We start from the raw sequence: 15,423 nt of genomic DNA on the forward strand, positions 1-15,423 counted from the left end.
ATATGTATGTATGTATGTATGTATGTATGTATGTATGTATGTATGTATGTATGTATGTATGTATGTATGTATGTATGTATGTATGTATATATACATCAATGGTGTTTTGTAAGGTTACAACAAATATATAGATACATAAGATATCATTAAGTTTCTGTAGAGGGCATATAAAATATAAAGTGTAGGGATGTAGTGAGGGGTGTCTGGAAATATCAGCTGATATTATAAGTAGAGTTCAATGCTTAGCACATAGTAAGTTATATAAATGTTTCCACTTCCTTATAAAAAGATCTTAATAACTTAAGAAATCCCTCAAGGGAAAGTGCGTGTTGTTTTATACTTGAAACATAAATGAATCTTTTGGCAAGAAGTATAATATGATTAAGTATTTTATTGTTTGAGCACACTCCAAACATGATAGTTAATTTTGTAACTGTGACATTACACTGGAGGTGTGTATTTAGAAATTGTTCTACATTTTGCCTAAAGTTTTTAACTAAATCACAGTTAAAAAATACATGCAATATGTCTTCTGAGGTACTTTTTACGAAAAGTACAAGTATCATTATCAACTAGCTTCATCCTCAGTAGTTCTTTCTTTGTATGGATTATTCTGCAAATAAATCTGTACTGAAAATCTAACAGCTTACAATCATTTGTACATGTCCTGTAATATCTGAATACATCACTCCACATTATATCCTGCTGAAAGACAGTATTCCAATACTCTAGTACCTTAGGGGTATTGTTGTTCTTAATCAATTTATCATAGAATATCCTTGAGATCATATCTTGGTAAACTCTATTAATGTTTAATTGATTTAAGCAGAGAGTTCTGTTTCCTACAAGTTGTCTCCAGTTCACTGGAATGTTATATAACAAATGATGATAAACTAAGAAGGTTCCTCTTATTTTGTTCCTCTGTTTTACATCTTCAAAACTGAGAAATCCATTTTCATTAAAATATCGCTGACATAATGTATACCGCAATTAAACCAATTTCTTATTATGTATGAAGATTTAAATAAATGATTTAACCAAAGTGGCTGTGCAAAGATTGAGTCTAAGTCATCGCTGTCAAATGTGTGTTGTTATCAAATACTCTCCAAGCAGACAAAACATCTCTCCAATAAGGATTATCATTGCCAGATAAGCAATCAACAGCATTAGAACCTAGAAAGTACAGATGACTTAAGGGAAAGATGCTATTAAAACTTGAAGTTTTCCTTAAGTGACATTTCAATTATGATAATTTCGAAGCACTAAAGAAACATTCAATGTCAATCATTCTGAGGCTTCCATCCTCGTAAGTTCTACTGATATTAGATCTTTTAATGTTATCATTTTTATTGTTCCATATGAATCTACATATTATTTTATTGAGTTCATAGATGAATGTTTTTGGCGGGTTAGGGAGTGCTGAGAAAATATGTACATGAGTAGAAATTGCTAGAGTTTTGATAACAGTGATTTTCCCGATTAGAGTCAAGTTTCTTCTTCGCCAACTAGCAAGTAATCTATTAACATGTTCTAGGTGTTTTCTAGTGTTAATTACCCAAAGGTCTTTAAGAGAAGCATTAAGTGTTATTCCTAAGATTTCAAGTCTCCACTGTGCCAGTCAAGATAAAAGTCATTGGCTAAAGTTATATTACTACCTGTCATTGAGCCTATCAAGATAGCTTTTGTCTTGTTTATGTTCATTTTGAGTCCTGACATTTGATAGAATTTATTCAGTGTTTCGATTGCAATAGTGAGACTTGTTTCGGATCCATCTAGATATAGCTGTGTATCATCAGTTTCTGTTCTGTATCATTAAGTGTTATTCCCTTTATATCAGGATTCGACCTTATCATAATACCTAATATTTCAACTGCAAGAATAAATAAATAAGGTGAGACCGGATCTCCCTGTCTACACCCTACTTCCTGGTGGAAAAAGGAAGAGATGTCCCATTTTGTTTCACAGCTGCTGTATTATTACCAGTCAGAATTTGAATCCATTTGATCATATTGGGCCCACATCCAAACGCTTTCATTACCTGTATTATAAATGTTTTGGAGATAGTGTCAAAGGCTTTTTCAAAATCTATTAGTAATAATAGGTCGGGTTTATTTAACCTTCTTGTTTCAAAGACAATATCATGTAGAAGTCTTTTATTTTCACTCATACATCTCCCAGGTATAAAACCTGTTTAATTTTCATGTACAATTGTATCTAATGTTGATTTAAACCAGTTTGCTATACATATGCTTATTATTTTGTAAAGGGAATTTAGTAATGAAATAGATCGCCATTTCTTTAAGGGATTTTCTGTCGCTATTTGGTTTAGGTAAGCAAGTAATAATTCCCCTGCTCATTGTAATAGTTAATTCATTATTTGTAAAGGTTTCTTTCATAAATTTATAAACCCAAGGACTTAAATCTCTCCAAAAGAACTATGGGGTAGCCATCAAATCCTGGGCTTTTATCATTCTTCATAGATAAAACAGCCTTATTAATTTCTTCTAACCTAATTTGTTTAGCTTCTTAAAGCTGGAACTGGGGTTGATGTGTTCCGCTTCCTGTGCTCGGAAAATGAGCCGGACAATTTGGCCAGAAATTGTGTTTTATTGTAGTTTAAAAGCCTGACTGTACCCATGTGTACATGGAATGGCTGTTGATAGCCTGGATAAGGTTACTATAGAAGTCTATGGGAAAACATATGGTGTTCTGTAACCTCCAGACAACCGTGAAGAACTGGCCTAGTATCTCATTGCAGAATGGCAGGCAATACCCCAAGCCTTCTTCCAACGTCAGGTGAACAGTATCAGACAGAGGTGTACTGCTTGTCTTACTGCTCGAGATGGTTGCATCCGTTATTAGTCCACTTTGACCTTAATAACTGATATTCCTGCTCTTTTTTGTCTCCCGTTATTGTTATCATGGAATGTAGGCTCGAGTTGTTATATGATCGCTACCTTTCACTGTTAGTCATATACTCATGGGAACATATAAGGGAACACACAAAAGTATAAGTGTTCCTTTATTCTTTTCCTGGTCTCTTCACAAGGTTATGTTTTGCACTGTGGGTGAAACTTTGGAAATAAATACAGTAACACTTGTTCTTTTATGTGTTCCCTTATTTGTTTCCCTGAGTATATTTGTAGTCATGGCCATTAAAAGGTTTGACCCTAACTTGTTTTGAATAGTATATCTGTTGGCAATTGGGCCCACACAGCTGGTACAAAACTAGCTGACTGATCGTTTACAAACTCCATCTGAGAGCGCTTATGAAATTAACTACGAACGCCTCTGAACAGCTTGCAAGCTTTTGTTCGCGGATCAATAGTTTTTTGGCCGGATTCTCTGTGCCAGAAAATTTTTTGTAGCTCCCTTGGATGATATTTCAGTACGCGCATGGCGCGATCTGCATATCCGTCCTCTGTGAACTACTGTTAAAGTCTACAAGTATTCAAAACGGTCCGTGTATTTTCTCATTGCCACTAGGATCTTTCAAAAACTTTACGTTTCGAGGATTTCTCGTTGCTTTGTTTAATTTCTCATTGTTTCGAGCATTTTCCTGATGCTTCAAAGAAAAGTAGCAGACAAAGTAGAAAAAGCTGCCAAGAACGGGAACTGTAAACAGTTTTGGAGGACTCTGAAACGTCAGTTCGACTCGTTTTCAAGTACTAGTAATACAATAAACGCCAGTGAATGGCAGACTTACTTCAAGACTTATTGAACCCCGATGCCATGACAGGAGACAAATCTCAGAGTGTTATAAACCACTTCATAGACCAACACTCATGCGCAGACTGTGATGGTTTAGCTGATAGTGATGCATTTCTAGAAGACGAAATCAAGGAAGAAGAAATCAAACAGTCAATCCACGGCCTTGTCAACGGTCAATCACCAGGTCTAGATGGTATACCCCCAGAACTGTACAAAATGACTTGTGATTTTTTCCTCAAACATCTGAAAATGCTTTTCAATAGAGTACTAGGCAGTGGAACTTTCCCAGATGAATGGAACAATGGAATGGTTATCCCCATCTTCAAATCAGGAGACCCAAAGGATCCAAACAACTATAGGGTATCTCACTTCTCTTTTACTCTCCCACAAAAGAAACGCATCATGAAAATAGCAATTTCTTGTAGCAATGAATTTAAACGTGATTCATTTTACAAAAGGTTTTGCTCTGTTTATGAGTCCTATGGTGTTTATGTTTTGAAACATCACAACAAAACGCACCATCCGTTAAATACCCGTATTTAACAGCATGATTTTCAATTTCGGCGTGTAGTGTCACAGAATACACAGTTCACATGCAATGCACGTGAAAGTTGGGGATCAGATAGTCTCAATGATGGGTATAAAAGGTTGATTGCTGTCTGTCGATTATTCACTGTATTTGGAATATTGTTGACGAACGCAAAATGCCACGTCTAAGTGAAGCCAACAGTCATATCGCCATTGGCTTGCTTGAAGCTGGCCAGTCTCAACGTGCAGTTGCCCGAAGCATGAATGTTCACCAAAGCACCATTTCACGGCTCTGGGAGAGATATCGCCGGCAGAATGCGGTAGCAGATGCCCCTCGTAGTGGACGACCTCGAGCGACCACTGCGGCGCAGGATCGCTACATCCGGGTACATCACCTGCGTCATCGAACAGCTACGGCGACCAGTACCGCTCGACAAATACCCGGATTGAGGAGGCTTTCTGCACAGACCGTCAGGAACAGATTGAGAGAGGCTGGTTTACGTGCCAGAAGACCTTATTTTGGCCCTGTGCTTCGACAACAACATCTTCGACATCGAGTTCAATGGTGCACCAACGTTCAGGCCTGGAACCTACCGAATTGGCGTAGAATCTGGTTCAGTGATGAATCACGATTTCTATTGGAACGACGCAATGGAAGAATGCGGGTGTACAGACGTCGACGTGAACGTTTCGCCGACGCTTGCGTTCCGCAGGTGGACAGATTCGGCCGGGGAAGTGTTATGATGTGGGGGGTGATCACCTGCCGTAGGAGAAGTGATTTGGTGATGATCCAGGACAACCTGACAGCTCAACGGTACTGTGACGAAATCCTACCCCCACACCTCCTTCCAATCATTGATCGCCAGAGGGAGTTGTTTCAACAGGACAATGCCAGGCCCCACACAGCACGTCATACTAGAGACTTCCTCAAAAACCACAACATCAATGTGCTCCCCTGACCCTCAAGATCACCGGACTTAAACCCGATCGAACATCTGTGGGATGCCCGGACAGACGGGTGCGACGCCGTAACCCTCAGCCCCAGACACTTCAGCAACTCGCACAGGCACTACAGGCAGAGTGGGCTGCGATTGGGCAACACGTGATTCTGAGACTTATTCGTTCGATGCCGAGGCGATGCCGTGCAGTTCTGGATGCCTACGGTGGTCACACGAGGTATTGACTTCAGCGCAACCATACGTCTCCATGTGACACTCAAACTGACTTTCTTCGAGTTGGTGCCAAAGACGGATAAGTCTGCATTCCCAGTGTGCAATTTCGCTATATTTCATTGCCTCATAAAGCCTACAAGATGTTTCAAAATAAACATAAAAATACAGTTGTAATTCCTATATGCGTTTCTTTTTTGGGAGAGTATACAATAATAGAAATACCGGTTACGTTTAAAAAGTACCCTCAATCTGATAGCCAGAGGGATTATTGTGAAAGATCGCAGTATGTATCATCATAAAACCAAGATAAAAGTACATGTCATTCATCCCCACATTATACCACTTTTATAGACACGGGACATCTTTGTTACAGGTAGGGAAAACACTTTTTCTAAAGGTATCTACCGGTTTCACGCTACATACATGTGTTCAGATTATCGAGAAAACTAGCGACGCAAGTTCTACTCCAACACACCAGAGACCATATAATCTATCATATGGCCTTTGATCACACATATAATTGTATAGATACCCAGTGTTTATTGATAGCGATGAAGCAACTTATCAAAATGTATTTGTGTTATTCTTTAATCTGCGATTAGAATTTAAATCAGTTTTGACGTGAGCATGTTAAGAAAAGAGAATCTGTAAAACGAAATGTATTGTGATCGAACCTATAGGCCTTTGTAAAAGCGAGTTTCAAGCCACATACATAAAAACCTGTTTTCATGATAAATATCTGCTAATCCTTGGCACGATTCCGACCATATTATGAGCATGTGTTTGTGAATCATAATCAAATAGTGATGTTACAAGGCGTCCACGCCGCGTCGACAACACATGCAAACAGGGGCGTAGCTACCATTATAAAAAACAGGTCGAGCTTACACATGATCTTTGCTAAAAAATAATTTTTCTTCTAATTCTTGCCAAAGATACCCACAAACACGTTCCATTTAAAAAGTGGAAATCCCTCTATGAATCATATGGACTACAGTATTCTTTGATTAAAGCATTACCATGTCCAGTAAACAGGTTATTCTTCATATCATAACTTTCAGTGATGATTGTTTTTCCATCGACATGTATGTGGATGTTTTGTTAAAGTCATGAATTATATGTGAATCATCACTGAAATGCAGTTGTATATTTTTCATTTGTTTATTATTTATTTTAGAAAAAACAACAACCAAATACTCGATGTATGGTATTGTATCAATGCAGCAGACATGTGTAAACTATGTCCAAACATATTTGTACATGAGGAAATCACATTTCAATTTCCATGGTGGTAAGACTTCCGTCCGTATCCCCCCTAAATTTTAACGATGAGGAAAACGTTCTTTGAGTGGCATTTTTAGAAGAAGAATATGTCTTTCAGTATGTTCAGATACAATTAACAAAACACGTTAAAACTCATCCTTATCAGATGAGGAACATATGTTCAGGTGATATGATTTGACTAGAATGAAACTTAAGTGGGGATACAGGCGAAAGTCTTTCCACAATATTTTGAAGCTATTGAAATCAGCAAACGTCAAACGATAACTCTTCAGGTCTCATAAAAAAGTAAAGTTGGGCAAGCACTCAACACCACCTAAATATAAGGCTTTGCAGCCCATAGGGCGTACACGAAAACATTGGCTTGCTACGCGCCTGCCCGCCTGGCAAACGCACGAGAATTGCAAAACGGGCCTCTAACCACTGATTATCCGTGACCTGGAGACACATGTGACTGAGCGTATGTTGGGACGTCGTCCGTCATACAGACCCTGAAGCAAATATATCCAAGCCCACGCAAGTCTACAAAATATGGCAAGTCTAGATTTCCACAGCTCCAGGAGAAAGTCTCATGGCTCCTTTTCATTATATTATATATTTACTATGAACTTTACTGTACTGTATCATGTTTGTGAAATATCTATGATGCCTTATATGAAGTCTATCATCTAAGCAAGTCTAGCTATGTATGGCGTTAAGTCACTGCTTGAAGAAAGGCTCCTTTAGAATTTAATTTGGTAAATTTTAGTATTTCCATCATATTGGAAAAAACATAGACTAACGCTTAGTGTCTGAACATATATAATTTTGATAGCAACAAACAAACCCATTTAAAATGAAAAGGAGCCCCAGGGAGACACGAGATTCAGTCCGGCCAGCCATGGCAGTAAGATATGTTAACTTTGTAACCCGACCCCCAAAGTGACTTAGGTTTCTTGCAGATGTTAACAGATCCTGGACCTGAGGAGATCTAGACTTGCTTCATTTAAGACTTTAGCATTGCAGAGGGAGCTTGGTAGTAGGGAAAATAATGTGGCTCAGGGACTGTGAGACAGACTAAGCAGTAAGGAAAATAATGTGGTTCAGGGACTGTGAGACAGACTAGAAAATGCATGGCAACGTACACTTCATTGTGACTATGATTAAGGCATCATTTTAAAACACAAGGGTTATTTCCTTTGCGTTAACTGACAGGCTTTCGGAGTCAAATTATTTGGAACTCCGGCCAAAGGTGATGTTATGCTGTCTGGAAATATGGCTTTTTTGTAATTCTTTGGTTGCACATAATGATAAGTGATTGTTGTACATATGATGTCTTTGCAGGAAAATCTCAGCTGACTAATACTTTGCACGTGTTTCCCCCCACTCTTTCCATACCCGTAAAAGTTAATTTTCAATATATATGTCTGTAAGTAAATACTGTAAAGTAATGGGATGGCTGAATTTGGCCACCTGAGGTAGTGACCACAGCACTCTGGTTACACTGCATTGAGAGAGGACAGAGCTTGGCAAGATACCAATAAATATGCTTGTCATTTAAACCTTTATCTGATGTTTGTGGAATGTGATTTTATAATTGAAGATGTTTCCTGCACCTGTAGCCCCAATATAGATGCTGTTAGTCTGTGAATCTTCCAAATTACTTCGTCTCTCTTTTTCAATTGAAATTAAGATCTTTGCCTTTTATCAAAATAATATATTTTTGGTCTTAATGTGCCTATGACGGGAATCAAACACTGGTTTTTGACCTGACAGGCGAACGCTTTAACCACGAGCGTCTCCCATCATTCCTTGATGCTGTTAAAGAAAATATACATTGGTACATTTATTATACATTCAAGATTGAACCCAGTTTTGTCACCATATATCCTTCAGTTTTTATGTTAGTACTTGATCTGCACACTGATAATTTAAAAGAGGAATATAAATAATGATTGTTTGCGATCTTTATCCAATTTAGTTTTCCATTTATCTAGTAATTTTCACTTTCTATTTCCTGGAAATTCTGTACGAAGGTACTTTTAACAGTTTCACCCAATAACGGTAAAGCATACAGATAATACGTTTCGGTACTTTGATAGATTAATAAGTACACATTATATTCCATGATATTGAGATACCAAAATGATTAACATAATTATATAATGTATAACAAATTAGACAGCAAAAAGCAAAAGCAAAAAAGAAAACGCATGAGCAGCATAAATGCTGTCAGGTAGTAAGCTTTCGATAATTATTGAAACTGCTTAGTTATGAGCTAATTTCAATCACTACAATTTTCTATAGTCTACCCAAGAGATGGAAACAAAACGGTCTACGGTATATTCCGTCGGGTAACTGAAATTTGAGAAACGTCCGTATGAGATAATACCTGTATTTCGAATCAAAAAGAGGTCATACCAAGTATGTGCATGTTCACACATTTACAACAGTAATTTACACCGGGAATCATTAATACATTGTAATCATCTTTTATGAAAGTACAGTGAAGCCTCGTTAATCCGGACGGTTGCGTTTCTCAGTAAATTCGTCCGGATTGCGAATAGTCCGGACTACTGAATCAAGACCCAAATTGCTTCAAAAACGACACGAATCTGGATAAAACAAATAAGCATTTAATGTAAAGCTTAATTCATCACATCAATAATTTTACCGAGTGACATCCGCATGTTGATCCGACGTGTCTGATCACGTCCTGCCTCAGCACAGGTGAGGTAATGTCTAACAAGCGATCTATTGTAGTATGCCTTGAATGTCCGAATCATTCCTGCATCCATCGGTTGAATATGAGACGTGGTATTTGGTCACATTTCGCAAAGTTAGCGAAGCACACTTTCGACTTGCAGCATTGTCGTAAAGCAAAATCACTTTTAGTCCACGTGACCGGATCTGTCTGTCAAAGTACATTAACCAATCACAAAACAGCTCACTTGTCATCCACGCCTTTGTATTGTGGTGTCAATCAAAGTGTAAATAAGTATAGATAATGACATTTGTTAAGTTATGATCAGTCGGATAATTCATACAAGTGAGCACTACAATTAGGGACCTACCGGTTCATGTCTGTGTGAACACATCTGTCTGTGTTTTATTGTAATTAGCAGTGTCTCCTTGTATAGCATATATAAGAAGTGTACCTAAGGTCAGTTATTTAAACTTTTAGCTAAGACGACTGTAAAATTGGCATTACTTGCTAAGATTGATCTTAGTTAAGATCGGAACGGCCCATAGACCCGATATTTGAACCTTTTAAACAGACATCATGTGTATGTCAAGAAAGACACGCACGTTATAAGTGGTGCTCAGTCGTGGGTATCACTTCACCATGTGTTTATAATTATCTCAGTACATTATGGCGTGGTCGGACCCTATGTGACAGTTATATTACGCGTTCGGCTTCAAGTGAAATTTAGAGACTATCAATTCGGTCTAACATTCGTTCGGCTTCAAGTGAAATTTAGAGACTATCAATTCGGTCTAACATTCATCTAATTTCCAAACACAGTACGTTTATCTCCTAATTCGCACATGTATGGATCGCACAGGATGTCGGAGATGTAAACTATTTCTTATCATGTTTAAAACGGCGCCTCAAAGATATATATCACTCCAAAACTGGCATCATGAGATAAACAGTTCAAGTTTCCTTACCCACTACGCTTCATTCAAGGTTTCACTGGAAAGGGAGTCATATATCACGAACATCAGGAACAAACAGCTAATAAGAGTTTACTTCAAATTTAGAGCTTCCTTAACAAATTTCAAGATAAACAAGCTAAGAACCAATAAAGATACAACGGCAATCAACCCCATCTGTGAACTTTGTAATTATAACCTTAATGAAGACGAGATCCACGTATTTTTTGTCTGTGACAAGTATAATCAAGCCAGAACTCTATATCTACAGAAGCTACAATCAGTCTACAGAGGCCCACTAACCATTCAGGCAATTTTCATGTCACAAAACAGTAATGAACAGAACCTAACAGCGATCTACCCCAATGAAATATTCAAAATAAGATCTATATGAAACTAAAATGTTTATGATCACGTGAAATTTATATTGCATCTGTCAACTGTATTATTGGCCTTAAGGCCCAAATACTACTGAACAAAACTTCTTCTTCTTCTTCGTTTTAAATCTTGATGAATTTCTTCTTAACTTGAAAATACAACTCAACTTGAAAATATTTTAGTTTTGTAATCCCCAAATAACATATTACGAAATGAATAGGTAATCTTTGAACTTCAGGGGATTTATTTCTTCACGTTTTCTCACAGGCAAATGGACCTGCGTGTTGGGTTTCAGTGAACGATGCATACACCGGTATAAGTATCCCTCGTCGCTATTGCACTTCTAATTGTGATAATCTAGTTGTTTTACTGTCCTTCGTCGACAGGTTTTTATAATGTACATGTGTTTCATTTCAATATCAAATGTTCTCGTCACGACATGGTTGAAATATTGCCGATGTGATGTTAAGTATTAACTCACTCACTCACTCGTTATTACACAATAAAGAAGTTGATCATCCATAAAGACTTGTCATTCCTATTGCTCACATCGATCGTTCGACCGCCTCCGTGGTGTAGTGGTTAGAGAGTCCGTCCGGAGAGCGGAAGGTCGCGGGTTCGATACCCGACCTCGTCATACCAAAAGACGTTAAAATATGGTACTTGTTGGTCCCTGCCTGGCGCTCGGCATTAATGGGTACAACAAGGACTTGGAAGACTCATAGTGGCGTTGCTCTAGTTGCCATTCACCAAGCAACACTTTAGGGTACCGCGGAACATGAATCTAGGTACACTGTATAAGCCCCATCTTTGGGTATCCACAAGTGATTAATCATACATATCTGTAGGATACATATCAACAGCCAAGGCAGACAGCAAAACAGCCCTCTCAGAGGGCTATGGAGAATTAATCAACCTATAGACTCACTCAAATCACCCTATTAGCTGGTTGTCACTACATTCCCCTTGTTTCTCTATTCTCGAAACGTTCGTAGCCCTACCAACTTCTTAAGCCCTTCTTAACGCATTGGCTACGATCAAAGTTAAGAATTCTATTTGCTATTCTTAGTCCCCAAATGGCCAATTATGTACCAATTGTTATTCAATTACGTGCTGTTGTGAAGATCCGGGCTAGAATTGATCTTCAGCAACCCATGCTTGTCGTAAGAGGCGACTAACGGGACCGGGTGGTCAGACTCGCTGACTTGGTTGACACATGTCATCGGTTCCCAATCGCGCAGTACGATGCTCATGCTGTTGATGACTGGATTGTCTGGTCCAGACTCGATTATTTACAGACCGCCGCCATATAGCTGGAATATTGTTGAGTGCATCGTAAAACTAAACTCACTCACATGCTGTTGTTAATGTTATCTGCTGTTTGTCACCGCATAACATGTTATCTGCTGTTTCATATCTGAAGGAACCAATGAATACTGATCATGCAGCCATTGCTGTATTTTACTGGCGCTTCAAACACTGGTGATCGGTAACTCGACTGAGAAATATGTCCTCAAATGATTAATCACACATGTGTGAAGGGACTACCTCATTACAGTTTGATGTAGCAATTCAAAGTGACAAACTAAAAAAAAGTACTTTTTTTTAACAGTCTCATGTCTAAGAAGACAACACTGATTTGGAACTCCACCAGAGGTAGCCACTGCAGTATTTTAATGGCGCTTCAAACACTAGTGTCTGGGTAACAGGGCTGAGAAATACGTCCTTTCGTCATTGATCAAATGTCTGAAAATGCACCTGATCACCATTTAAAATATAAAATTGACGAAGTATTCTGGTTCTCCTTTGATGCCCCCAGTTCAGTATTCACCAAAGACCTGAGCTACCGCAGAGTGAATATTGAAGTCAATGAAAGAAGAAAGGGAGGTAATTCGTCCTGACCACGATGTACATGACGACTTTTCAGCGGACGAAGTAATGGGAGTAAGCGATCTAATTTTATTGAGATTCTGTAAATAACGTCGTTGTTCACTTGGGAGCTGGAGCACCAGGGATGTTTTTGTTTCTTTTTATGAGTATGGGTTTGTTTTGGTTTTTTTTGTTGTTGTTTGTTTTTGTTCTATTTTTCTTAAATGACGAGACGAGCCTCTCAGAAGCTCAATGTCCTCCGATGCTGCTAATGATGCTATGATGACACTCACCCTCCATATTTTCTAAACTCGGTCAGTTGTTTACAACAGAAATATTTAATAAAGAGTCTGTGTGGTTTAAGTGTGGTGGGTGAGGTGAAGTCGGGTTCAATTTCATGTTCGAGATTCATGTATTGTCGTGTAAGTTTTTCTTAAAAAAACAGTGATTTTAACGTTGTGGAGTATTGTGTTCCCAGCTAACACGTTTTCGCAACGTTATGGGAAGGTTGTAGATTGGTAACGTCATGACACAACGTTGTCACAACTTTAGTATTACGTCATTTTATAAAATTATGGCACAACGTAATAACAACGTTACATATTTACGTTGAGGAAACGTTATGCCTTGGGCTCCTCACAACGTTATAACAACGTTTCTTACAACTTGTATCACGATGTTTTTTTTAAAACCTTTCTCTTTGACATTCTTTCTTCACTATTCAGCTACAGCTTCTGAAAACACACGACCAAAACGGTGTCCTCCCACTTTGCCAGTTTCATTGTCAAGCAATTAATTAAACAACAATTAATGATCCAACAAAGGGGATTAGTAAGGGATTAGTATGAGATCAGGAGGGAATAAATACTCTAGTCGCTTCAACACTTTACCAATTTATTTCATTTTACAAAATTTACAAAAAATATATATGATTCATGTCATACATAATATTACTTTTTATCATTTTAAGTAGATCATTAGTGTTATAAGTTACAGGTAAATAAATGATACATATATAACTTATAACCATGCAATGTCATTTTAATCAAACACAAACACAATACAAATATTTACCATACTGGATGACGGTAGAAAGTCCATTTTGAAGCCGCCGCTTTACAGCCTCAAGCCTCTCTTCCAAGCTGTAGGTACTAGTATTTCTTCTTTCTGAGACAGGCACCAGCTCACCACGCTCAGAAATTGGCAATAACCAGCCAGGCATAACCTTGCTAATTAGGGCGTTAATTATAATCAGATATTCGTTAACTGTGGTCGGATTAACTACTGGCAAAGTGAGAGTAGATCACCAAAACAAGATACAAATTTACGAATAAACATTGAAATTAATTTCTGCTTTGTTTATTATATACTGTTCACTACTGGGAAAACTATTCAACCATTAACGTTAAATAGAACGTTAAGACAACGTAAAGTACGTTAGCATCAAATAACTTAACCTTGTGGCGACGTACAATTGACGTATCACAACGTTATGACAACATAAATGGGACTCCGCAGAATAACGTTATAAAAACTAAAGCATAACGTTGTGACTACGTTGCGATTAGGTAGAGGTGGGTTGTGTGCCAGTTGCTATATTTAGATTGGGAGTCAACACTAGTCTGTGTAGAAAGCTTAGATTAACCTGGTTTATTACCTACGACGGTGAAAATATCGGGGTTTATATTTTTCATATAATGCCCAAGGTGAAAATATCACTTTGTCATGCTGACGTGACGTCATGAACAAAACTATGACGCCAGGTTTCTTCTGTGACGTTGCGCACACCTGTATTATCTTACATCACCTGTGTGAAGATCTTTTCACCCATTCCTGTATTGGAAGTTTGACATCTGTTGCTGGTTGCCGAGTATCAGTTTTACGTTTCATTTCATACTGCCCTTGGACTTACAGTGATTATGAATTGTGTACTGCCACTCTGCTGAGAACTGCCGTTGTAATTAATTGCAGTCATATTAATTCATTTACAAGTGTTCTTTGCATAACATTTCCTTTATTGTTTGTCGGTCTTGGGCTGTATTCTGTCTCACGACCATTGCAACAGGCAAAACAAGGATCCACATCACGAGGGTTGCAACAGGCAAAACAAGGATCCACATCACGAGAGTTGCAACAGGCAAAACAAGGATCCACCCCACGAAAGTTGCAAAAAAAACCACCACTATTCTTCATCAACACAACTTCTAAAATGCCTATCAAAGAAGAGTTGCAACAGGCAAAACAAGAGCATGTAGAGCAAAGTAAAAAGTTTGTCAATTTTACAACAGAGATTTTTTTATCAAGTTTTCGCATCAAAGCCTGGTTAAATAAATCCAGTGGTTTCCTGGAAGGTACTTCTAGGATTTCCCTAAATGAAACACATCCGCATTTCACGTCCCTATTCACCCACATACTTTGTTAATGAAGTGTCCAAATGGTGCAAGCTGCAGTCGGTGCAGACCATGCATACCCTTTCCCAAAATTCATCTGGTGTCGCTACTCATTCTAAACCACCCATTCACATGAGTTTCAATATCAATGGAATCTGTCAAAATATAATCTGTCAACAGCAATTTTAACTTACACACTTGGAAGTCTGTTAGCCTCTAAGGTCCATACACTGACTGACTGACTGAGTTTGGTTTTACGCCGCTTTTAGCAATATTCCAGCAACATCACGGCGGGGGACACCAGAAATGGGCTTCACACATTGTGCCCATATGGGGATTCGAACCCAGGTCTTTGGCGTAACGAGCCAGTGTTTTAACCATTAGGCTACCCCACGGCCCCTCTAAGGTCCATACAAGTGCCACAGGTACAATCATCCAATCCTGACTACACCTTTAAG

The sequence above is a fragment of the Haliotis rubra genome, unplaced genomic scaffold (genome assembly GCF_003918875.1).
Source record: "Haliotis rubra isolate DU_JTF1 unplaced genomic scaffold, ASM391887v1 Scf93, whole genome shotgun sequence".
Classification (NCBI taxonomy): Eukaryota; Metazoa; Mollusca; class Gastropoda; order Lepetellida; family Haliotidae; genus Haliotis; species Haliotis rubra.